Here is a 27,592-nt window from a genome sequence, read left to right as displayed (position 1 = left end):
TCACGGGATCCCAAACCGTACAACCAGCTCCTCTTTTGCGTCCCCTGGGATGTGAGAAAGCGCACTGTAGGCAGGGACAGCTTTCCTGGACACCTGCTGCGAGTCGGAGAAGGGGACAGGCTCACTGGCCTGGTGAGAGATGGCAGCAGCGGCGGTTTCTTCCAGCGAGTCAGGCTGCTGCTCTGCACAGCTGAGTGGGAGCTGTACTGCCTTGCCCGGTCCATGTACTCACGCTGCTCGGTGCCCCGGGAGGCCGCAGAAGACACGCCAGTGATGTTGCTGGCTGTCTCAGCAAGGATGGAGGAGAGCATCTGTGCATGTGGGAGGCAGGCTGTGGTAGTTGGGCTCAGCTCTATTGAGGGCTTTGGTAGGGGAGCTGCTCGGGTCCAGCAGCAGCTTCTGTTCTTCTCTGTCCCGGTCTCAGCTCTCCTTCTCGCTGCTGTAGCAGCACCCCGTGGCCGGGATGGGGCCCGCGCTCAGGCGGCGCCGAGGAGAGATGGTGTGGGTTGGGAGACCTTCCAGTCACATGACCCGTGGCTGTGTGGGTATTTAAGAAACTGCATGTGTGAATAAGCATGAGTTAGACTGTCCTTTGTAAACAGAGCCTGGTGCATACTCTCCATAATGTTTTGTAACTTTGATATCTAAGATACAGAGTTAAGAAAGGGCACCAACTTCAGAGAGCCATGTGTGCCATTGATGGTGATGCTTACTTATATGGGGAACAAGTTGTTTAGTAGGGTCATGTCAAAGAGCTATGGCATATGAGGTGATCTTTAAGCCCCTGAGTGTTCTGCTAACACTGTATTTAAACCCTGAGATAGGAGAGGTAGACCAAAACCTAGAGGTCCTTAAAATGGTATGTACAAAACCAGGACCCCGTTGGGAGCCTTGATGTGAAACGAAAAGTGTTAAAAGAGCTCTGAAAGTGGAACATCTTCTGGAAAATCACTGTGCATCTCTTTATAAGGGAGAAATTCTGTGAGGAGGGTAGATTAGCCATTATTTTTTTTTTTGTAAAGATTTTATTAATTTATTTGACAGAGAGAGATCATAAGTAGACAGAGAGGCAGGCAGAGAGAGAGGGAAGCAGGGTCCCTGCTGAGCAGAGAGCCCAATGTGGGACTCAATCCCAGGACCCTGAGATCATGACCTGGGCTAAAGGCAGCAGCTTAACCCACTGAGCCACCCAGGTGCCCCTAGATTAGCCATTATTAACACAATGTACTAAAACAAGTATTTGCCTCACAGAATTTGGAATCAGAATCTTTGAGGGTGAGATTTGAGCATTATATGCTTTTAAAAGATTTTATTTATTTGATAGAGATCACAAGTAGGCAGAGAGGCAGGCTGAGAGAGAAGGGGGAAAGCAGGCTCCCTGCTGTGCAGAGAGCCTGATGTGGGACTCGATCCCAGGACCCTGAGATCATGCCCTGAGGCGAAGGCAGAGGCTTAACCCACTGAGCCACCCAGGTGCCCCGCATAATATGCTTTTAAAAGATTCATCTGGAGACATTTATTTGTGCCTGACCTACACTTCATAACCTCTTGGATTTATGAAATTCAAGTGTTTCCCAAAAAAATTCTCCATTTAACTTAACGTATCTTTAGTGTACACATCTCTTTCTTTGGGGCATAATCCCAGACACAAGACTACCAAAGCCACAGTGAAAACAAATAAAACCGTGAAACTGCAGAGATTTTCATGGTCTGCTTGAATATCGGCATGGAGGAGCACTTGAGGGGTCTGGTCTTGGAACCTGTGTTCTATATACACAGATAGTAGTGATTCTGTGAGAACTCTGCCAACCACATGGTAAAGGGTTGATTCTGGGCACTCTCAGGAGTTCTTCCATGGTCCCTCAAACACAAGTTTTGTCCCGCTGCAGACACCAGTGGCTTGCTGCTTCTGCATGTGACAGCAGGACTATAGTCTGCTGGCAGGGGACCTTTCAGGGAAGAAGGTATTCTGGACCTTCTGATGACTGGGAATATGGCACATGGAAGACAGGGGTGATTGTAAACTGAAACTCAAAGCCCTGGAAAACACAGAGTTCATTATACTTGGCACTGAATTAGCTTTCTAGAAGCTGTCTGTCTTGCGTGCTTGTGTGATGGGGTGCCGAGTCCTAGATGAGAAAAATCTTGCAACCAGGCTGATTGGTTCCTCCACTAATGTATGGATTTCAAGCTTCCGTAGGCCCCTGGAACTACCTGGTAATTCATCCCTATTTCTCTTCCCTTCTCTGTTCCTCACAGTACTGTATCCTAAGAATTTCCTGCATGCAATTCAGTGTGTTTTGAAAACACTGTTTTTGTAAGAGGCTACTTTCTATTCCATCATATGGTTGTTTTCTAGTGTCTTTAAACATTCACTTATTGTTGAGCATGGAGGTTGTTTCCAATTTTTAGTTATGAATAAGGTTTCCATGGATACCTTTGTGCTATATCTTGAAGAAATCTATTATTTCTTTACAATAGATTCCTACTTGTAGAATTACTAAGTGAGAGAGTAGAAAATTTAAATATGTATGTGTACATAGTGTATAGGTTTATGATCTAAATAACACGTGTTTATTATAGAAGAAAGATACCGATAAACAACTATCATCTATAATCCCAAGACTCCAAGATTAACACAGTTAACATTTTACTAAATCTTTTGGAAATGCTTTATGCATACATAGTCATGAACTTTTTTCCCCTCAAAAACAAAAAACAAAAAACAAAACTAAAAAAAACCCACTCATTATATATACATCTTGCCAGATTTCTTCCAGAGGAACATGACCGTATAAACTCCTACCTCCTGTATATGAGCACTTCCATTATTATAATTAAATAAATATGTTGGAAGTGATATCTCATCTTTATTAGAATTTATGTAATTCTGATGAGATCAATGATCATTGTGCATGTTGGTTTTTTTCTGTTCCTTTCCCTTTTTATGGAGGATAATGTTATTTTAAAATACTTAAAAAAAAAGGGGGGGGTGCCTGGGTGGCTCACTGGGTTAGGCCTCTGCCTTCAGCTCAGGTCATGATCTCAGGGTCTTGGGATCGAGCCCCGCATCAGGCTTTCTGCTCAGCAGGGAGCCTGCTTCCCCCTCTCTCTTTGCCTACCTCTCTACCTACTTGTGATCTCTCTCTCTGTCAAATAAACAAATAAAATCTTGAAAAAATATATCAAAAAAGTACAAGGAAGAAAATAAGTCATAAGTCATTCAAATATCCATCACACAAAATTAACCATTGTTTTGTTTTAGTAAAATTTCTTTTTTTTTGAAGATTTTATTTATTTATTTGACAGAGATCACAAGCAGGCAGAGAGGCAGGCAGAGAGAGAGGAGGAAGCAGGCTCCCCAATGAGCAGAGAGCCCGATGCAATCAATCTCAGGACCCTGGGATCATGACCTGAGCCAAAGGCAGAGGCTTTAACCCACTGAGCCACCCAGGTGCCCCTAAAATTTCTCTTTTTTATAAGTTGTGTTACACAAGTAGTGTCTGAATACATTTTCTCTTTTTTAATAAAGAAGGCACCTTGTACATCAAACTAAAATCCCCTTGACTTTGATCTTATAATAATTATTTATTTTTCTTTCCTAAGAACTAACATGCATTTAAGGAGTCCTCTTCTAAAAATTACATCTCTATTTCTTTATCTATCTCCGTGAAAAGTATATAATAACGGTCTTGTGCCTGCACTGTTCTTCCCCTCTTTTTCTTCAGCCAACATGTTTCTGAAATATCCATATCGGTAATTTTGAACCACTTCATTCCTTTGAACTACCTCACACGCTGTTTGAATTCACAGTGTATGTAGACATAGATTTATCCTTTCTCCTAGTGTTAGACATTTAGTTTGTATAATTACTTAAAAAGAAGTCTCCGTTCTCCCCGGGTATATGAGGATGTTTTATTTTTTTCAATAACTACAATAGCCCTGCTCTGTCAAGCTTCCTCTAGCCCCCTCCTGCTGAGTCCTGGGATCCCTTAATGACAGCTCATTGGAGCCAGTGACGTCCCTTTCTGTTATTAAACCAGTTTCACTTCACTTCTTTAAGACTCAGTAATGTACCTTTTATCACTGTAATCTCCTATTCGATTCAAAGCAATATCTTTCATTGCTGCACTCACTCGGTCATGATGTGGGTCTAAGGCTTTAGACTGGGGATTGGGGCGGGGGAGTTGGTGGGAGGCAGAATGGACTGCCCAAGAACCCTCCTTCCTCTACCTTGTTCCCACTTTTCCTTTCCATTTTTCTCTCTCTTGGTGTTAGCCCAAAGGAGCGAGGGGGATAAAACACGTCATGTGTTTAAGAGCCCAACGTGGAGATCATCTCCTGGGTTGGTTGTAAGCACTTTCCCAGCTCGCTGATTTTACAGTAGAAGAGTGGCGGCAGCTTCCCACAGCCCAGCTCAAGGCCAGGCCTCTGTGGCTTTACCCTGCAGCTTGTCCCCAGCTGGAGAGCAGGGCTCGGTCTCCTTACCTTCTGTGACCCTTGACTGAGTTTAGGGAGACCAGCAGGTTCTACTTTCTAGATCTGTGGGAGTGGGGGACCTGAGTGGATTGTCACTGCCCCCAGCTGGCTGCCCCTCTGTGCTGTCCCTCTTGTGTTCTTTTCATCTGGAGAGGGGTTCTCCCATGACTAAGCAGAAATCTAAGTAGAGGTAAAATGTCAGTCTCCCTTTCTTGGAGACCTCCCCATACTGTCCCCAGAGATTCTCTGGGCTTTTCCCTTCCTGGGTATGGGAACTGGAAGAACAACTTCCCAGTTCTCCTGATAGGACCACGGGGGAGGAGGGGAGGTCATGTGTCAGTTCTACTGACCCGTTGTCTCTGTGTAGGCTCCAGGGGGAGAGGGCTGGACCCCACATTGGGCAGTTCACTGTAATGTCTTCTGTTCTCAGCTGTGTACTTTAGTTCCAGGAAAAAAGGAAATGTCCTGTTTGTACCTCATGGCATCTTTTTTACGACAGTTTTCAAGGTTTCATTGTCCCACACAATGCAGTTCTGAACATCCTTGTGCTAACCTTGGGCACACATGAATACTTGTGATCCAAGACCTCGAGAAGAGGGCCTGATGAGTCATAGGACACACACAACTTTCAGTTTTGACAGATACCACCAAGTTGTCTTCTAAAATGGCTTCACTGACTTGAACCCTCTCAGTATTGTAAGAGATTGTTTCCCTAAAACTTCATCATATTTGACATGACAGACTTTTTATCTTAGCAGTGGAAAGTATTATCACATTTTTAATTTGTCTCTCTTGACTTTTTTTCCCCCCAAAGAATGAATCTTTTCAGTGCTTCCCCCTTTCTCCTGTGGTACTGTTTGGCTTTTAAATTATTTGTATGAGATCTTAATTTTTGGAGAACATCAATTCTTTGTCATAATGTTTCATTACCGCCCCCCAAGTATTAGTAACTCTTCATTTAGAATAATTTTTCTAAAATGTAAATCTTACTGCAACTGCAGCACAGTCTTGCTTAAAATGTGGTGTTTCCAATTGCCTTCAATATAAATTTTAAACTTTAACAAGCATGTGAACTCCTTTAAAATGTATCCTTGCTAAACTTGTTCAGCTCATCCATCAACGTGGCCTGCCTTACACCCGTGTGTTCCCTGCATACTGAAACATCCCTGGCTAATTGTTATTCCATTCCTTCTCTTGCCTCTCTACTTTGACCTGTATTTTCCCCATTTTCTCTGGGATGGCTCTCTACTCCCCAACTTTTGTTTCTCTTTGAAGATTCAGCGGATGCAGCCTCTCCTCTGGTAACTCCTGTTTCTTCTGTGTGACTTGACTCTCTCTCGAATACTCTTCTCATAATTCTAACAATTGAGCGATCTCTTTTCGGCCGGGTTCCGGTTTAAGGATCCTTGATGTCCTCATGTTCGGCCCTGGGCTTGCACGTAGGATGACCTGAGGGGGGGTATATTTTAGGTGTATGAATAAAGAAAGAAGTTAAGACACAGAAATCACACTTATTGTATCATGAACTATCTGAAAGAAATATACATTTATGGGGCACCTGGGTGGTGCAGTGCAGTCAGTTGGCTGTCTGACTCTTGGTTTTGGCTCAGGTCATGATCTGAGGATTGTAAGATCAAGGCCCGCATTGGGCTCTGAGCTTAGCGGGTGTCTGCTTGAGCTTCTCCCCTCTCTCTCCCCTTCCCTCTACTCGTCCCACCTGTACTCTCTCTCTCTAAAATAAATAGATCTTTAAGATATATGTGTGTGTGTGTATATGTGTGTGTGTGTATATATATATATGAAGTGATTGAGAATATAATTATACTTTAAATAGTGGAGTTGGTAAGTAGAGAAGTTGAGAGGACAGATCAAGAATTGTAAAGATAAGTGATTCCAGAAATAAATTGCTTCACCTGATGGTATTTTACAATGGAGTTTTCTCCTAGGATGTAAGCAAATATGTAACAAACACCACAGCAAGCATAACAGTTTACGATGGAGAATTCACAGAAAGTCATGGTTGAAAAGTAGTTAGGTGGTTTATGACCATTCTAAATGCCTCTTCCACATCGAGCAGATGTAAATGAACTGAGGATTAAAATAAAAAGCTGTAAAGAGGACTTTGGAAAAGACTGCTAGTGGACACTGAGCTTTCCTGCCCATCTGAGGAAAGGGCTGGGTTGTGCCTGTCCTTCACTTTGTGCCCATGAAAGGGTCTTACTAAGACCATGTAGAGAGTTGACACACACACTGGCCTGAGGTCTGATTCCTGCCTGAGCGAGGAATAGTGTAAGAAATGGTCTGACTCTTGTAGACAAGAGATCTAGAGATGACTATACTGAGTTGCCTGCACCCCAACATACATCGGGGGAAGAATGCATGACTTTATTTTTCATGGAGCAGTGATGGATAAGATGGAGTTGGGGAAAAGTCAGAGGGTTGCCTGGAGGGACATAGAGCTATCTATGGAGAGAAAATGAAGGTATCACCCAGTTTTCGGAGGGTGAAGATCAAACAAGTGGACAGATGAACAAGAACAGAGATCAAGGGACCCCAGAATGGCCCCCACAGACTCCATGAGAACACCGCTGGAGAAGTCTTCAGTTCCAGACATCTGCCAGTTCTGGAGAAAAGCCATCCGTCCAGTAAGGACCATCCTTAATTCTTTTTCACTCTTTATTCCTCATGTTTCAACCCAAAGAGGTTTGGGATTTTGAACACACATGAAAGTGGACATTTCAGTTCTTAAGCTGAAACAATATTTCATAACTTAAGAATTGCCGAGACTGTCTTGAGGTGTGCCTGAATTTTCTATAAGGGTGGGAGAAGACAAAGACTCATTGAGTGGTAAACACAATGAGAGGCAATATAAAAGGGCTTTATAATTTCATTCTGAGACTCGTGCTTGTTCAACGTGCTGATTACACTTTACTGAGAGCCTGGTGAGCACCTGTCAATGGCGCCTACTGGAGGTGTCTGTGACAGGGCCAACTGTGTTAATAATTTACATGTTAGATCAGTTCTATTGCATTTTATAGACATGCAGATTCCTTTTGAGTTTCCCCCCCAGATATCAGGGCTTGGGTTCTTCAACTTTTGCCTCTGTCTTTTGAACCTCTACGGTCAGTCTTAATAAGTGAGAAGTTGTGCATGTGGTGAAGCTAGCTCAGATAAGCTGGACTAGATTTTCCTACTCTCCTGTTCTGGCCTCCTGGATAGAATCAATAGTATTGATCACAGTGGCTGAGTCGGCCAGACATCCACTACCCCAAGAAAAGGATCTCATCAGTCTGCGGGTGAAAACTCACAGGAAGACATGGCAACATTTTTCAGAGAATGATGTCTTCTGTGCAGGCCAGGTTAGAAAGAATTAAGGGGAGGATACTCTGTAGGGTCTTGTCTGTTTTTAGCATTGACACTGATATTTAGGGATGTTCTGTATTTATTATAAAATGATTGCTGATTTTTCACAAGAAATGAAGATCACTCTATTTTTAGGCTCCTCTATCAGTCTGAGTTCAGGCTAATGCGCAGCCATTCTGAGTGTCCTGGTAAGGAATTCGTTACAGGAATTAGACCTTCTGTGTTGGAGGGAGGAACTGGAGAATCAAAGGATTGAAAAGGGGAGTTCAGTGCTCAGAGAGGAAGCATCATGAACCATCCTGGGAGCAAGGGAGTGAGTTAGAATTTAGATGAAATCTGAAAGGCTCCTGTGTGTCTGCGACGGGACAGCTAAGAGATGCACCAGAGGATTTGGTTTCGTAGATGTCTCTGGAAGGCAGGGATTGTTCATGGCTGTCAGCTCTGTGACTTTGCAGCAAAGCATCTGGTGGGAAGCCTGGGGCACTGTTAGCAGGACTAGCAGCTGGGAAGGAGAGCTGGGTGCTGAGTGGGAAAGAGCTTGGCCCAGCCGGGATCTGCTAGGACCTCTGTATCTATCTTCAACATCTCTGACTTTGCAGAATGATGGTTGCTGCTTCTGTGTCCCAAAACTCATATGACTTAATTTTTGACAAACTCTAACCCAGAATTACATAGACAAGGAGATTCTGGAAAATGTAGTTCTCAGCATAACCAAGTTGACAATAGAACAACCCACCAGTCAACCCCTTGTCCAACTGGCATACATAATACACCTCTTTTACCTATATTTAACTTCAGATGAGGACAATAGCAAAATGAGGCCTCTGCCTGACATGATCTGATCATTTCTTTGTACCTCAGACATGCTAACATTCCCTCCAAGGGAGAGCACACAAACTCCCACTTCAACCATTTTTTGGATGATATTTATTCCTCTTCTGGTGAAGTCACACTCCCCCTTGACATCCTGTTACTTAAGTACTGAGTTATAAGGTTGACTTACAGAATGGGAAAAAGAGAACAAAGGAATTAAAAACAGAATTAACATTCTATGCAAATATATTTCAAAATAAGGAAGACTTACTCTTTCCTAGCTTTTCTGCAATTATTCACAAGATCATAGCTGGCCATTATGACTTCTTTCTTATTTATTTATTTCTTTATTTATTTTTATTTTTAAATTTTTTTAATTTTTCATTTTTTATATAACTTCTTTCTAATACATGTTTGATACTCCTTTTGCCCTTACCAAGCATTTCAGCTTGTCATGGTTCCTTGTTTACAAAGGTGATCAAAACCTTCATTTCTATATAGGGTTGTTGTAGTTTTCCATTAACTTTGACCACAGGCCATGGGACAGCTAAGAGATGCACCAGAGGATCTCCTGCATTCTAGACATGACCCTCCCTGTTCTTACTGTATAGATGCAATTTAATTTCCTTCTGTCAGGGAAAAAAAAATAGGATTAATCACCCAGATGTAGAGTAATCCTATCTTTACCCATTGTTCCACTGACTCACGTAGATCTAAGTGACCACATGACACTTTCCACTTTTATTTTTTTATTTTTTAGAGATTTTATTTATTTATTTGACAGAGATCACAAGTAGGCAGAGAGGCAGGTAGAGAGAGAGGGAGGGGGAAGCAGGCTCCCCACTGAGCAGAGAGCCTGATATGGGGCTCAATCCCAGGACCCCAGAATCATGACCCGAGCCGAAGGCAGAGGCTTTAACCCACTGAGCCGCCCAGGTGCCCTCAACTTTTATTTTAATGGCATAATTACTAACCACAGAGGAAGCCTTTTTCTCTTGGGAATGAAGACCTGTAAATAAACAAGAGGGCAATGTTACAAGTTTGGGGAAGAATTAGCTAGATAATCACTAGGAGAAATAATGAAAGTGGCCACTCCCATTTCCACCTCTTGAATTTCTGATCTTCGAAGGAAAGATAGCATTGTATGTTGGTTGCAGGTACTGTGTCTTTGAGGCCGTCAACCCAACCTTGCAAAATGTTGCTACCCAACTAGGACACTGGGTCTTCATAAGTGCATTCTACAATTCAGCAACTTCAGGGTGTTAAGGGACATGGTAACACCAGTAAACTGAGTGCAAAACTCTTGCTGCACTGGTCAGATTTCTGTTAGAAGCAGCGTTCTGTGCTATCATTGACACAGTGGTTCAATGTCAAGGAGAAGCACTCATGGACCCTGCAGACTAGACTCTGAATTAGCAATTAAGAGTTGACTAGAACCCTCAGGGAAGACAATGAATGGGACTGACCTTGCCCGATGAAAGTAAATTGTTTTCGGTGGTCCGCACTGTTAGGTATATGGAGGAAAATCATTCACCAGAATGATAGCTAGGTACCAGGTACCAGTTGACTTAGTCCATCAGCTGTAATTAAAGTTCTTACCATTTACAATAATCCCCTGGTATTTTCAGAAGATCCTTCTGTCTTCTTTGGAAGGTGGAACTCTTATATTTTCTGAGGCTTTGAGGGTGGCAGTAATATTTGCAATCTCTCCAAGAATGCAGCGTCATTTTGGTTTCTTATTTTAGGAAGTAGACTCAGTTCTGGTGGCTTCCATGTGACATTTTCGACAAGAACAGCCATCACATTATCTGTGTGGAAACCACTGTGGGAATCTGCCAGTTTCTGAGATGTCTATTAATTTTAGATTATGGAACAGAGGAGATAAGCACAGATTGGGTGTGGGGGCCCACTGTGCCTGCTGTGAGGTAGACCTGGGCCAAAACTTCATAATCACGGGGCCTCCGTAAGCCCCTACTCTGAATGGTAGATCACAGTAACATGTTAAGTCACCAGAAATTAGTGTCAGTTCAGAGCTGTTGTGTAATAATTCCTGAAAGACCAGCATAACATTCCCCCACTTCTTCTTTCCAAGCCAACTCCCTAAATGGTCACTGGTCACACTGGAGAAGAGCAGGAGAAGGATTCGAGGCATGCATTTTTAGCATGCACAGATTCCCTTCTCAAGGGGACTCAGATTCCTCTTTACTCAAGTGACTAGGTCTATAAGCTGGCTCAGGTCAAGTTGGAGGCTGCATTTTGACCATTCAAGACAGATTTCATCTGATCTAGAATCTTTTTTCACTTATAAAAGTCAAAACTCTAATTTTCTGATCTTTTAGTCCCAAGGACAATATGCTAAATTAGCCAACATCAGCGATCTTTGTGCTTTCAACCATTCTGATTACTGCTTTGGCTCTAACCAAATTGGAATTAGAAAAATCTCACATTTCTTTTTATGTGCATAGGGCTCCTTTCCATGGGTTGTAGTTTGCTTCTGACCCTATAGGTCATGCCAGGACTTGGGCCTGGAAACAATGGCAGGTGGTGGGAGAAGGTCCTGAGGAGGACCAGCAATCCCCTGTAGGTAACTACCTCATGGGAAATAAATGCACGTGCTTCAGCCATGGAGAGATGCTACTCATATGAGGGAGTAAGGTCTGCTTCTGTTGGAAAAGGGAGCTCAGCAGAATTTTCAGGGTGTGATGTGCTCAGTTTCATTAGACTCTGCCCATTAAATCCCGCCATCCAGATTTCCAACATCCTGCTCCTTCTCCATCAATACCCTCACTATAACATTTAAAACAAAACCAAAAAAAAGCCCTGTGCAATTGTGGATTGCATCTGTATTGTACTTAAGTCACCCACAGGATTAGACTTTGGTTTGATTTTCAGAAATCTTGTGCCTATGGTTATAGGAGATAAGGTTTTCTTTTAGGGCAGTTACTAAAGCTTTCTGATTTTTTACTGGACCTTGCAGTGGGAATTTAAAGCCACAAGATCATAATTGTATTTCTCTGAGTGCTCTAATGCATTTATAATTGGCCAAGTAATTTCCATATGCCTTATTTTAACTAAAAATGTTTATAGCAGCAACCACTTGGTCCTCCAAAGCACTGCCTTCTATGGGTGCTTGAATATAGATGTCTAGAGGTGACAGTTTAGTTTTCTGTATTGTCACTTGGATTGTCGATTGGAATTCCTTGGACTACCAGTGTGCTAACACTGGTGACAAGGTCATTAATGTCCGTAAGTCTAATTAGATGTTAAAGCCAATTCCAGATCCCCATTCTAAAGATTCTGTTGTCTTAGTGCCACTTCTGGGACCCGTCACCGTATCAGTCATGGTTCATTCAGGGAAGCAGAGCCACTAAGAGTGTCACAAAGTGAGAAAGTTGTTATACAAATTAGATGCTATGCAATTACAAAAGGAGCTGGGGAGTTAGAACTTGTAGGGGAATATTGAAGCTGGCATGTCTAGCTGTTAGAGTAAGACCATCAAGAAAGGCTGATGAAGTCTGTGAATGTCTTTGCTCTTCATGGCTACTGCCTTTGAATTTTCAGCAAGGCATTGGATAGGGTGCACCTGGGGTTTCTTTTGGTGAACAGATATATTAGTTATCGGTTTATGTTAGTATGTAACACATTATCACAATGGATATATTAGTTATCTGTTAGTATGTAACAAATTACCACGAATTCACCAGTTTAAGACAATATGTATTTATTATCTCACAGTTTTCTGTGAGTCAGGAGTCTGGACACAGGTTAGCCTGCTCCTCCTCTTAGGGTCTAACAAGGCTGCCACCATGGTATCGTCAAGGGCTGGAATCTCATCTGAGGCTTGGGGTCTCTTCCAAGCTCATGTGGTCGTTGGCAGAATTCTTTTCTCTGTTGATGTATTTATCAGGGAAGCCTTGTTTTCAAGGCCAGTAGGAATGAACCTCTCTGAACTTGACCTTCTTTTAAAGGCTCTGGAAGATTAGGTCAAGCCCATCCCAGAGAAGCTTGCTTTTGATTAACTCAAAGTCAGCAGATTGGTAACCTAGCTGTGGGAGTGGTAGCCTATCGTATTTACAGTCTGCATCCTCCCTCTAGCCACCCAGTGGCAGGTCTTACACAAGGGGAGTCCACCAGGGAGCCAGAAGCTTGGGGCTTTTTTGGAACTCTGCCTACCATGGCAGGGGTGGCAGCTAAAATAATCTGGGCAGACTGGAACCTGCCAGCACATCTTGGTCTCTCATCACCTGCAGCCAGTAACCAACGTCAAAGGGTAACAGTCATGTAGCTGTACTTCCTCCTCACCCAATTCCTGCAACTTCATCTGCCTGACCCAGAACCTTACAGGAAAGTGAGTTCTGGAAAATGCACTTCCCAGTGCAACCAAGCTGACAACAAAAAAATTCAGCACAACCAGGGTGGAAAAAAATGGATTAACTTGCACTGGGCAGGGCACACCTACTTTCCAGAGAATCCATCATGTATAACAAAACAAAGTTACTGTTTTCTTTTTCTTTTCATTTATTTAAGTTCAATTAGCCAACTTATAGTACATCATTAGGATCCCATGTAGTGTTCAATAATTTATCAGTTGTGTATAACACCTAGTGCTCATCACATCATGTGCCTGCCTTAATGCCTGTCATCCAGTTACGCCATCCCCCAATGGCCTCCCCCTCCAGCAACTCTTTGTTTCCTGTAGTTATGGGTCTCATGGTTTTTCGCCCTCTCTGAGGACTACAAAATGGTGTTAACTATTTTCCTATGAAGAGATCTTCTTCCTGTACTGCTAATAAAGCCAGCCCCCCTGAGTTGCCTGTTAGTGAAATGAAACTAGCCATTTTCTGTTTGTTGCAAGTACAAAGAATGGTGTTTCCCACTCTTACTTTTTTGACACAGCTAGATCAGAATGGATATCTTTCTACAATGAAATTTTAAAGAAGCCACTTTTTTTCTGTTTCATGCAATTTAAATGAACATTTGATAGTAAGAGAAGATGAGATTATTTGCAATATTGAATATCTGCCTTTGTCTCCATAGTGCCTTTCTCCAAGGAACTCAGGTGACTCTATCTCTGTAATGCTTATTATCATGTATAAGCAAGTGCAGGTTACAGCTATATTATCATTTTATAGTTGAGAAACAGGATTTTGATTAAGTGAAGCACCCTATAAAATCAGAACAAATTATAAAATGCCAGAAGATACAAGGACTTTCAAAGAAATTCATCCAGATTTGGAAAAAATAAATTAGCACTTGGTTGGAGAGAAATGTAAGAAATTGGACAGAAGGCAAAAAGCATAGACGGGGCCTCAGGAGGTTTTACCATAAGTTTCTTGTGGGACCCTCATTAAGTTGCTTCAGATTTCTCTGCCTTATCTCCCCGCTCATCTGAGATTTTTCCATCTCCAGAGCTGAGGAAAGTGCCAGATACATTGTCTGTGCTTCAGACCTGTTGAACCATTCAATCACCCAATAAATGGCTCAGAAATCCATGGAAGGATTAGAATTAATTTTTGCCCAGCTTTGATACTCTACTACCTCTTCTGTCTGATTGTATAGTTAGATTTTCATTGACCTTGGTGATTTTTTTTCCAGAACAAAAGTGGGGGTTTCTCAGCTGGAGCTATCCGCTCTGTGCTAATACTTTACATCCTAGAATTCCTTACATTTTGCTAGACTGTGTATACTCTGGCAGTCCCTAGATATCAGGTCAGTTCTACAATTACTGGGTAAAATGCCAGTGGGCAGAAGCTCCCAGTACTTGCTATTTCTATTCCTAGTCTTAGATTGTTCTATAAAGTTAGAAAACCATGCCGCCTCAGCTCTGCAGAGATCGGTCTCCACCGAGTCCTCTTGGCTGCTTGCTAATCGTGTTGCCCCGTGAAGAGTCTACTCCTCTCCTGAGAGTAGCTCTTCTAAATATTCTACTCTAATAACTATACGCATCTACCACTCACATGTTATTTCTTTTTTAAATTTTAATCCCAGTAGAGTTAGCCTACAGTGTTCTGTTAGTTTCAGGTGTACAATATAGCGATTCAGCATTTCTGTGCATCACCCAGGGCTCATCATGACAAGTGTGCTCCTTAACCCCCATCACCCATTTCACCCATCCCCCCACCCACCTCCCGTCTGGTAACCATCAGTGTGTTCTCAGTAGTTAAGAGTTTGGGTTTTGGTTTGTCTCTCTCTCTTGTTTGTTTGTTTCTTAAATTCTACATGTGAGTTACTTGTCTTTCTCTAATTGACTTATTTCATCTAGCATTTTACTCTCTGGATCTATAGAAGTTGTTGGAAATGGCAAGACTTCATTCTTTCTTCTGGCAGAGTAACATTCCATTGTATATATATATACACACCACATCTTCTTTATCCAGGTGTCAGGGGACACTTGGGCTGCTTCCTTAATTTGGCTGTTGCAAATAATGCTGCAGTGAACATAGAGGTACGTATATCCTTTTGACTTGGCGTTGTCATATTCTTTAGGTAAATACCCAGTAGTGGGATTGCTGGATCATAGGGTAGTTCGATTTTTAATTTCTTGAGGAACCTCCATCCTGTTTTCCACAGTGGCTGCACCATTTTGTATTTCCAGCATTGCATGAGGGTTCCTTTTTTCCACAGCCTCACCACCACTTTCTCTTTCTGCTACTTCATTATTAGTGTATAGAAATGCAGTGGATTTCTGTACGTTGACTTTGTATCCTGTGACCTTACTGAATTCATTTGTTTTTGTTTTTTAAGATTTTATTTGAGAGAGAGAGGGAGACAGAGTACCAACAGGGGGAGAGGCAGGGGAAGAATCAGACTCCCCACTGAGCAGGGAGCCCAACATGGTGCTCGATACTAGGACTCTGTTCTCGATCATGACCTGAGCTGAAGGCAGATGCTTAACTGACTGAGCTATTGAGGTGTTCCTCTTTTGTCAGTTCTAGTAATTTTTTTGCAGTCTTTAGGGTTTTCTATATATAGTATCATGTAATCTGCAAACAGCAAAAGCTTTAGCGCACCTCCTTATCAATTTGGATGCCTTTTACTCCTTTTTCTTTTCTGATTGCCATGGCTAGGGCTTCTGACAGTACGTTGAATGAAAGTGGTGAGAGTAGGCATCCTTGTCTTGATCTTGACCTTAGGGGAAAAGCTCTCAGTTTTTCACTATTGAGTGTGATGTTGGCTAGGTTTTTTTTTTTTTTTTCTTTAAGATTTATTTATTTATTTATTTTAAGTGGTAGAGTGTGAGTAGGGGGAGGGGTAAAGGGAAGGTGAGGAGGAAGGCCCCCCACCACCGCTCCATATACACACACACTAAGTGCAGAGCCCTACACCAGGCTCGATCTCAGGACCCTGAGATCCAGACCTGAGCCAAAATCAAGAGCCACACACTTAACTAAGTGGGCCACCCAGGCACCCCTTTGCCTATTTTTTTTTTTTTTCCCTTTCACTGCCTCAGCTTGATTACTCTGTCTTCCAGGTCACAGATTCATTTTTCTGCTTCTTCTACCTACTATTTATTCCATCTAGTATATTGTAAATTTCATTTCCTGTGTTCTTCATCTCTGATGTGTTCTAACTCTCTTTTTTAAGGGTCTCCCTGATGTCCTCCACTCTCTTCTCAACTCCAGTTTCTTTATGATCACTAATTTCTTCATCAGACAGATTACTCCTGTTTTGTTTAGGTCTCTTGCTGTGGGTGGGTCCTGTTCTTTTACTTGGGGGAATATTCCCCTGTCTCATTTTGTGTGGCCCTCTTTGTTTCTGGGTGTTAGAAAGTCAGCTCTATGTCCTGCTTCGGAAAGTAGTGACCTTATGAGGAGGAGGTCCTGTGGCATCCTGGGGTGCAGTCTCCCCTCTACACCGGAATCTGGCATTTCCAAGGCATCTCCTATGTGTGTTGCCTATGCCCTGCTGTTGGTAGCTGGACTGCTCTTTCCTTCAGTGCCGTCATCTGCAGTAGCTCTCTTTGCCAGCTGTGGGCAGTGTTTGGTCCCTGGACTGTTAGTGGGCCAGGGCAGGGCTGCCCAGGCTTGCCTGGAGTCAGATCAGGCATCTGCGAGGTGCAGTAGCACCAAACTGCAGTGTGCTTTCCCTGTGTTGTTCCCTAAGAAGCTTCCATTGGTGGGCAGGCCTGCAGGCTGACCACCTGTCTGCCCCTAGCCCCTAGCCCACTCCTGGGACGGAAGTCCCAAGGTGGCCATATACTTATGCTGGGGGGTAGAGGAGGGGAATGGCTCCTGCTGGCTCCTTTGTTTCTGGACGAGTCTTCCAGTGATCTCTGTCCTTCTAGGACCCCTCTGAGATGAGTAAAGTATCTCTCTCTCTCTCTCTCTCTCTCTCTCTCTCGTATGCCCCAGGCATTTTTCAAACCATCGCTTTTACACGGTGTTTCCTCGGGCTCTTTCTTGTGCTGTCTCTTAAAGGGCAGGGACTCCGCTTCCTCTTGGTCAACCAGCTGTCCTTGAGTGGAGCCACTGATTTCTTTTTTAAATTCTGGATTTTAAGTCCTGTGGGTTGTAAGTCATCTTTCCTGGGGGGACTCCTCAGTGTGAGGGCCTGTTTCTCTCCCCTCTCTGCACCTTCAGGTCCTTCCCTCCCGTGGACAGTCCTGCAGCTCCGTTTAGCTCCCCACCCCACCTCCACTTTTCCTACCCTCTTTGATGTGGCTTTTTCTCTACATTTAGCTGTAGAGTCTGTTCTGCCGGTCTTTGGGTTATTTTCTGGGTTACTTACCCTGATGTTAGTGTTACCTAGTTGTAGATAACACTGGGGCGAAGGAGTTTAGGTCCCTCTTACTCCACTGTCTTCCCAGAAATACCCACCACCCACGTGTTATTAAAGCAACCCTCCCTTTTCTACTTAACACTTCTTCCCTCACTTGTTTACCTCCTCATCCTGCTTAAATTGGCTCTAAAAACTTGCTAAAGTGGTTTTTTTTCCTCAATTTATTTTTTGCTCATCTGACTTGCTTTCTCAGCTTCAAATAACACATCGATGCAAATGATTCCCAGATCTGTGTCTTAGATGCAGATTTATTTCCTAATTTCGAATCCCACATTTCCAGATACATGCTAGATATTTTATTTGAAGTTTGTCCTGTCTTCAAATCAACATGTTTTAAAAGGAAATGATGATTTTTTTCCTCTGGTTCTCCCACTAATGCAAATGGAATCATTGCTCTTTCCATCACTTGGGATTGAAAACTTGGCATCACTCTGGACTCTTTTCCTTGTCTCTTTATTTCAAAATGTGACGTTCTGTTACTCCTGAGTTAATTCTTCATGCAGCTGGGTCATGCTGCAAGGCATTCTGAGACTACTTGGTTGTGGAATACAGAAGATACAAAGAAGGTGGGACTAATTGGAGAATGTGATCCGGGTTCACAGGGCTGCCTTCTTTGGAAAGAGCCTTATGGACCCTATCTATGGTCCTTACCAGGTGTTGCTAGAGGAAGTGATAAACTCGGGCTATTGAGACCGCTCTTGAATATCTAATTACAGATATGCAGAATAGCTGATTACAAGACAGGAGAACTCTGAGGGCATAAACAGTACTTGAAGTCAGTTACCAACCAGTGAGAACGCAGTCCTTGAAATCAATGGTTGGGAGACCAAGACTCTGCTGATGCACACATATCCTGTTAATCTTGTACCAGAGCCTCCATCATGTTGGTTGCCTAGTCAGAAATCTCCAGAGGCTTCACATTTTCAACCAAATGGTATTCAAACCTTTCTGTCAAGCTTTTAAAGTTCTCCATTATTTTAGGACCAACATCCCCTTTCTGGCTAACTGTTCACACTCTACCAATTGAAACTTGGGATAACTTCCCAGCACCTACTACAGAAAATAAATAAAAATGATCAAAGATGCCAGATGGTAACCAGGTCTATGATGAAAAATGAAGTTTAGGTGATGGAGAATGAGGTGGGTTGGAATATGTATGCCGTTTTAGAGAGCCGTTAAAGGAAGGTTACTTGGATAAGGTAACATTTAATAGGATGTGCAGATGCTGTGAGGGGGAGGCATGCTGGTGTGCTCTAGGAACACACAAGAGGCCACAAGGGCTGGAGAGCAGTGAGTGAGATCAAGGGACACCAGCTCTGGGAGGGCCTTTTAGATATGGTGACCTTAAGTCTTCCAACCCTCCTAATCTATGCTTGTCTTCCCAGAGAAATTTTTAATGATTCCTTTTCCATGCTCCAACATGTCCTGGTTTGGATGGTCCTTACATTATCTAGTGTTCTTTGGTGAGTGTGAGGAAAATAATACCTACTTACAGGGAGAATTATATGATTGTATGAGGTGGTTCATTCATTCTTTCAACGAACACTTAGAGAATTTGCTATCTGTAGATACCAAAGTGATTAAGAACTGGTTATAGCTCTCAAGGAACTCGTAGTATATGAGACAACCAAAAAAATTAGTAAGTATGATGTTTTAAGGGTGATGACTGCATGTAAAAAGTGTAGAAATAATACAGGGTGGTTGACTTCTGGAAGTTCACGCATGTTCTAGTAAAGGCTTCATACAGACGATTATATGTCTATGGAACTTTACAGAGTAAATGGGAGTTTGACAGTCAAGGTTGGGAAGAGATCCAGGTGGAGGATAGAGCAAATACAGAATCAAATGGTAAGAAATAGTCTGTTTTATTTAAGTACAAATGAGTGAGTGATACTTTAAGAAAATCAGATGGTGGAATGGAGGGAAATTGAGTTCTAGGAAATGAGACAAGAGAACGAGGGAGGGGCAAGAATTTAAAAGTTTGTTTTTGGAACTCCAAGGAATGTGGACTTATATCTAGCCAATAGAGAGCTGCAGGAGGGTGTCCCTGGTCATTAAGAATGTGACAGGATCTGATTTATATTTTTAGGATTACTCCAGGGCCATCTTAAATGGATTTTCTGGGTAAAGTCAGGGAAATGAGTTAGAAAGTCATTATAATAACTCAGAAGAGAAATATGTATGAAAGACATATCTGAGTATACAATGCTTGATGTATAGTAGGTTCATAGTAAGTGATGGCTTCCTTTCTTGTACGACAATTCTCTAGGTTAGTGATAGCAGCTGTTATGATCACCATTTTACAACTTGGGGAATTGAGTTGCTAGTTCCAGTGACTTTCCCTGGGGGGGTTTAGATTATAAATGACAGGCCAGAGCCACTACTTTCGTATTTTTGCTTTCAGATTCAGTATTCTTGCAGTATCTAGGAGCTTTGAGGATGGAAATAAAAATAGCAAGTCTTTAGATAAATAGAATATACATTTTGTGTATATGGTCTTCAAGGGTCCAGGTATGAATCAGACCTTTCCTTAACCAAGTCCCATCTCTATAGTTCAACTATTTCATGGGTACTTGTGGAGAATTTATTATAAGCAGAAAATGGGGACACAGTGAGGAAAGAAACAAAAACCTTGCTCTAAGTGAGCTTAAAATTCTTCCAGATGTGAGACAGTCAATAAGCAAGTGAATAAATGGATCCTATGATTATAAGCAATGGTAAAAGAAAACTATGTAACAAATTAATAGAAGATTAGGGGATGGAAAATAATGGGAGGTTTGTGTTAGAAAAGGTGATCAGGAAAGACCTCTCTGAAGAAGTAACATTTGTGTTGAGACAAAGAAGTAAAACTTGTGAATTCTGTAGGAAGAGATCATTTCAAGGAGGCAGAAAGACCCTCACCAATGAAGGCCCTGAAACAAACTACGTTGTATGGTTAGAGATCAGTCAGATGGCCAATGTGGGTTGCACTGAGAGAATAAGATGATGATTGAGAAAGAGGGTCGAGAGGATCACAGGAAAGAGTTTATATTTTAGCTCAGTGTTGGGGTGTGTTTGTGTTTCTTTTTCCTGAGAGTGAATAGTGATGCTGTCTACTAAAAAGGGCATGGATGAAGCTTCAGGGTAAAATCAAGATATGAGAGGGTTGAGAAACCTCCAAAAAACCCAAATGGAGATGAACCACTTGGAATTAATGGAGAACTCAGGGAACAGTGGACAATTTTAGGTAGACTCCTTCCTTAGATGATCTTATATAGAGAAAAGGGGGAAACACCATCTTTTACAAAGTTTATATTTTGGCAATAAAAACCAAGAAGCAGCTGATGAAGAAAGAGAAACACCAGAATAACGTGATTTCCCAGTGACAGAAGGGTTTTAAGAGAGAGGAAATCGTCAATTATGTCAGATGCTTCCAAGACCTCAAGTAAAAGGAAGACTGAACATTGACCAGTGGGTTTGGGCAAATGAAGGATATTAATGACCTTGACAAATGGGGATTTGGCAGAGTGAGGGGGTTGGAGGCCAAACAGAATTGGGTTAAAAGAAAAAGGGAAATCCACAAGTGAACACTGGTAATTCATACCTTGTCTGAGAGTTTACCAAATGGGGGAGCTGGGAAATAAGATGGTAGCTAGGGGAGGTAATAGGGTGCTGGGGAGGGTATTTTAAAATGAGAGATATTATAGACCTTTTGTGGGATAACAAGAATGATCCTAGAAAGGGGAAATTACACTTCTAGGGAGTATGGGCATGGAAAGTCTTCTCAGATGAATTCATGCTGGCCTAACTAGGTAGACTTGTAAGCAACCATACTGAGAAGAGAACCAGAATTAGCTAATAATTTATTGTATACATACTATGTGGAGGCATTCCACAAAGCATTTCCCCATGTAACACACTACAACTCTCTGGTGTAGGCACTATCATTTCTTCTAACTTACAGATGAAGAAAATGTGTCTTAGTGTTCCAATGACTTGCCCCAAGGTCACACCATTAGTAAGTGGTAGACTCATTTCAGACCTGGATCCACTGGTTTGTGCACTTAATTCCTCTACTGTAATGTTAAGGAAAGGAATCAGGACTTCTGTCTAGCTCTATGAGTAATAGCTGTAGATAATTAAGGATGATGATATATTTCTTACTCCTAATTGCTGCATGGAATTGTTATTAAAATTTCCAGGTGGTTCAATAATAGTTTGATATCTCAGAGTTTTGGTTAATACTGATTTCAGAGTTGCAGGTTATTTCTGCAATCTGACTGTGCCCAGAAGCTCAGCCTAAAAGTCACTATTTCACAGAAATCATCCCAAGAATAGGTTCCTTGAGCGTGTACCATGTAATGGGCTTTTTACCATTTTGTCTGTTATTCTCCATTGAATTAAAACAAAACAAAAAACCCACACCATTTTATTGATCTACATTGAACCAGTGTAGTTGGTGGATATATATATAGATGAACAAGATAAAGTTTCTGTCCCCAAATGTTCAAAGAAGCAGATTCAGGGTGGATAGTGCCTTATATAGGTGTTCCTTCTGTCAGTAGAATTCAGCTGGGTTCTTTGAGGTCCTCACATCGTTTATGCCTTGAACACAGCTATACCAAGTCCTTGCATTTTGCAACAGAGAAGGAAGTCAGACTACCAGTGACAAAACATTTTTTTCAAAGAAAAGGGTGATTAAATGATTTTCTACTTCATTCCAAAAAGAATTTGAGGAAGTTTGCAAAGATACAGAATACAGAGTTAATATAATTAGGGACAGAAATTAGGAAAAAGAAAAATAAGATGACTTCAGAATAGGGACTGAATACTTCTCATAAGTTGTGAAGATTTGGCCAGAGGTAGGAAAAAAATTCATATACAAATACAGAGCAGATGCTCTCTAATTGGATAGAAATGGAGTAATTATGTTAATCTGTCTTTTCTAAATCTGAAAAGGCCCTTAGTTCTTTATATAAATTTAAAATTAAAATATATCCATATTATTTGGCCCTTGCCTCAATTTCTCCTCTTAGGACAAAACTGCCCTCTGGTGTCACCTTCACTCAGCAAGATGTTTCTCATGTAGCTCATATCAGCAGGAAGTCTTCCTCTTCCGCCATTCCCATGTGCCCACCTGGCTATTGGGCAGATGTTCTCCTGTAGGGTACACAAATCTCCCAACATTAAGTTTTAATTGCATCTCCATAATTGTTGTTTAAATGTTGGCATTCATTTTATGAGCTGATTCTGCTATGCTAATCAGTGCTCAATTCAATCCAGAACAAACAAACAAATAATAACAACAACAAGAAAAACAGAACTCATGTATTTATAGCTTTTGACTAAAATATTACCACAAATCACAACTGTGACTAATTGCCTCACGTCTATCACAGAACCAACACAGACACCCTCTTCACAGAGCGTGCATCACGGTAAACAAAAGCTACTCTGATTTGTTTTAGAATAAATTTGACTTGGGGAGGCACTGGGGCTCTACCAATAAGCCACAAAAGACAGTTTCCTTTGAATGGAACTGAGGTTAGGCCTTGAAGAGCTTGCTTTTCTCCTTCTTAAGGAAATTGGGAGAACCCAGCTGGAAACTCCTTCCATAGTGGCAAATGCAAGAACCAGTTGAGAGCCTCAGATGCTTTTCTTCAAACACTTTGGACAATAAGAAAAAAGTTGCATATTGTCAAGGATGTGATCAGTCCAAGCATAGGAGAGAGCTTAATGGAATGAAATGGGTCTGGGATTTGGAGTCAAAGGATCTGGCTTTGATTTGGCCAGGGTATAGATAAAACCCAAACTATTATGTGATTTTGGGCAGCCCCATGTCTTTGTGAAGATTCTTTTCTCAGATTCTTCAGTGGCAGGATGTGATGATAAATAATTTAATCTCTGTATGGCATTGTTAAGAATTAAATGAGAAAATATAGTTCAGTGTTTTATAGATGATTGAGTTAAACAACAAGGAAACATTATGTCTTAAAATAATGTTTCTATACATATTTGATGCATAACACAGCTTTAGCCAGCGCTTTCTAGACTTTTCTGATTGTCCTGTTCCAATTCCAGTTTTAGACATAGGAAGGAGAGATTTGAATTCTGTGGTTTAGAATAAATAGATATTTCTATTGCTGTGCTCCAGATTTAAAATTCAATAAATTATAGATTTGTTATGTTCTTAAAGTTAGAAAAATTCGATCAGTGTTAAACACCAGTCTCCAAAATAGTTGTTTCCAAGACATTTTCTTGTCTGGTTGACAGGGACCCAATTTTTCACGAGGGTTTTCATTTCAGTTTCAGGTCCTTTGATGAAAGCTCTGCTCTGTAATATCCAAGTACATCACTGGAATTTAGCAACCAAGTTCATTATTGGAATTTAGCACTGATCTGATAATGAGTCAGAAAAATCAGATATGTTCTTGATAGCCCTAGTGTGGATTATAATTTGTCATCTTGACAGAAGGCCTAGGAGGCAAGAGTGGGGGATAGAACTTTATTTACAAATGTGCTCATTGCCAAGAAGGCTGCTCTGATTTTAAAGCAGATGTAAGTCCTGGTCTTAGGCTGCCAGAAGAACATGGCTTTTCTTTCTGAGTATTGTGGGTTTGTCCAGAGTCTTTTCCCCACCTTGATTTCCAGTTCCACGTGGTCTGCTTCCTGAGGGTGTTTCAACAGGTTATTGACATCTGTCCTCCTCCGTGTATAGGTTCGGGCCTTTTCAGGGCAGTTAAGGCAAGGTCAGGCATGGCCGTTGTCTTAGTCTCCAAGGGTCCAACCTCAGCAGTATAAACTTGGGTCGGGAGCAAGAGTAGAAGCAAGAGGACCAGTAAGAGGGGGCGGGGAGGGTGACTGTGATTTCCCAAAAATCGTCTCCAATTTTAGTGTATGGAAGAATTATACAGAAATTTGTCAAAGTGCAGATTTTAATGGGGTAAGGCCCAGGGTTCTGCGTTTCTGTGAGCTCCCAGGCCCCGCAGGCACTGTTGGTTCATGGACCCTCTTTTAACAGCGAGGATCTAGGATGGGTCCAGACCTCGTTGCTACTTCTGTGCTCCCTCCTCCTCTGACTTGACCCTTCAGGGCAGTGGTTCTCTACTGAGTTCCCTGCATCTGAATTCCGACTAGAGAGTATTTAAAAGAGATATCGATGTCTGACTCCATGTCCCTGAAATTCTGATTTAATTCTTGATGGTGGAAGGCCCAGACATATTTTTTTAAAAGCTCCCCAGGTCATTCTAGGGCATAATCAAGACTGAGAAGTCTGGCTTTGGTTTATTTGGCTTGATCCCAGCTTCACACTTGGACACTACTTTCAGATCTCTCTTGGCTCCATACTTCACAGCACGCAGACCAATTACCCCATCCCGTAGACCCCAGGATCTGAGCGCTATGCTGTAGTCCTGACTTGTCCAACAGAGAAACTACAATAGATGGCCCACTCTCTTCATCTGATGGCCTCAGTTCTTGACACCCCACAGTATCTTTATTATTTTATTTTACCACAGTTTGTTTATGTGTCTCCCCCATTCAGCTACTCATGGACAAGGACTGTATCGTATCTATCTTTATTTTACCAGGCCCTAGTATAGTGTACACAGTCTGCACAGATGTACAGAATAAATGAAACAAATCACTGCAGTGTGCTTAGTGGGCTCCCGGAAGACCTCCTTAAAATCCTTCAATGAGGCATTCAGGTATGGAATGTGGAGGGTATACACAGCTGCCTCCATTTCCCAAAAGTGGTCAGGAAAAACCTGACTGAAAAGAACACACACTAAATTAAACCTCAGTTAACAACCTGACTTCTTACATATTCACATAGAATTGTCTTACTAAAAATTTAGCAAAACACTACTGCTATCCTAATTTCTAACACTCTTTTATAGAGCTTATTATATTATTGGTTACTTTTCCAAATGTAAAAATGTGTGTGTGTGTGTGTGTGCGCAGAATTAATGGGGTGTGTGTGTGTGTGTGTGTGTGTTTATAGCACATGCTATTATGACTTCCCATTTTACTGGTGAGATGATCCCTGGCTTGGAGGGTTTCTGCGGTTTGGCTTAATCACAAATCTGGTAGGTGGCAAAGCTGGGATTTAAACCAAGCAATTTGAATCCAAAAATCACTCCCATAAAAACTACCCCACAAGCCTGCCTGCCACAGATGGTCTGAGGAGTCTGGAAGCCAAGTAGAGCTCTCATACTCACCCTAAACACCTGTAAAAATACCTCTCCTCTCCCGCTTTTTTTTTTTTTTTTTTTGCTTGTTTATTTTTGCTGGTTGTATCTCATGGTATGCTCATAACCAACTTAAATCTAAATTTTTAAAAAGATTTTATCTATTTATTTGAAAGAGAGAGAATGAGTAAGACAGCATGAGCCAGGGGAGGGGGAGAAGCAAACTCCCCTGTTGAGCAGGGAGCCTGACCTGGGATTTAATTTAAGGACCCTGGGATCATGACCTGAGCCGAAGGCAGTTGCCCAACCAACTGAGTCACTTGGGCACCCCTTAAATCTAAATTTTTAGATGTTAACATATACCTTAAATTATTCTTGTGTATTCAATCACTCCCTATAATCTGGATCTTCCCTATCAGCTTCTGAAAACCTTTGAATGGTTCCAAGCATGAAAAAGAAAGGATTTCTATGTAACATGGTAGAGGTACAAGTAACTGTCACTGTAAGGGCAATTATATTACAATATATAAATGCATCAAATTAACATGTTATACACCTGGAATTTATATATTATATGTCAAATGTAGTTCTACAAAATAAATATTTAAAAATACCCATGAAGCTTTACAATTAAATTCATATTCCTTTTCAGTTGCTACCTCATCTCTCCTCTTCTCCAGATGATATTTTATAATAACCCTTCATCCACCTATGATTTAATCCTTAGCCCCACGTAGCCTGATATCTACCCTCATCACTCAGAAACAGCTCTCACTCTGCCACTCATGACCTCCACGCCATTAATCTCCTTTAACCTATTAATTTCAGGTCTCACCTTACTTGAAATTTCCGTACCTTCTGCCTGTGTTAGATGCTGTCTTCTTAAAACACTTACTTCCTTAGGGCGCCTGGGTGGCTCAGTGGGTTAAGCATCTGCCTTCGGCTCAGGTCATGATCTCCAGAGTCCTGGGATCGAGCCCTGCATTGGGCTCTCTGCTCAGCAGGGAGCCTGCTTCTCCCTCTCCTCCGCTCCCCTTGCTTGGGCTCCTCTCTCTCTGTCAAGTAAATAAATAAAATCCTAAAAAACATATAAACAAACAAACGGAAGCACTTATTTCCTTGACTTCCATGATGCTATGCTGCTCTGTTGGATTATTCTGCTTCTCTGGCTGTGTATCCATCTTCTTTGCAGATTCGTCCTCATTTGTGCAACAATAACATGACAGATTCCTTAAGCTTTTCTCCTATGCCCTCTCCTCTTTTACTCAGTGCTGTCCTTGTAGATGGTGTTTCCCACCCTCAGATTTTCTTTCCTACTATATTCAAGTTAGACATTGGCTTTGAGCTGTCAATAGTCTACTTTGATTGATTCTCTAGGATGTGTCAGGGGTCCATCAAAATGAACATGTCCCAAACTGAACCAGTTATTTTCCCCACCTGCCCTCTGAGTTCCCTAATGAATCATCTTCCTGGGTCCTCTCTCAGGGGATGGGGAGTCCTCCATGGGGGAATGCTCCCACACATTCACGAGTCATCTTTGGATCCTCTCTGACTTCTAGTCTATAGCCCTTGATTATACTTTCTCAGTACACTGTTATTAATACAAGTGCTTTCTATACTTATGACAATTCTTGGTTATTGGAATTTCCTCCTCCTCTGTCTTCTAGGAGTCAGATGCTTATTCCAACCTGGCCAATTCTCTGGAGGCTCTGAAACAGTGTTTACTTGAATCCTTAACTCTTGATTTTCTTGAGTACTTTTAAAAATTCTAAGTCGCACCAAGCTGTATCCATCACTAAATGTTGATGTTGACCCTTCCAAGTCACCATTTCTGCCACTACAGAATCCAATTTTCTCTCTGACGCTCAGCCTGAACTCTGTGCAGACTGTCTCTTGATTCTCCCCTCCTGCTGATGAGCTCATTCTGGGGGAGAGAGAACACAGAGACCAGGGCTTGCTTGCTTCTCTTTTGCAGCAGTCTCTTTAAGGTT

At 41.9% G+C, this 27,592-nt stretch overlaps 1 pseudogene; it reads right to left on the bottom strand.

Moving 5' to 3' along the window:
• Positions 1-27,524, bottom strand: LOC116875967 (annotated as a pseudogene).
• Positions 27,525-27,592: the final 68 nt, after the last annotated feature.

Source organism: Lontra canadensis, unplaced genomic scaffold, assembly GCF_010015895.1.
Source record: "Lontra canadensis isolate GAN:19392208 unplaced genomic scaffold, GSC_riverotter_1.0 scaffold43, whole genome shotgun sequence".
In the NCBI taxonomy this organism is placed as follows: Eukaryota; Metazoa; Chordata; class Mammalia; order Carnivora; family Mustelidae; genus Lontra; species Lontra canadensis.
Note: the sequence above shows the minus strand (reverse complement) of the source record. Positions and strands in the feature narration are given on the sequence as shown.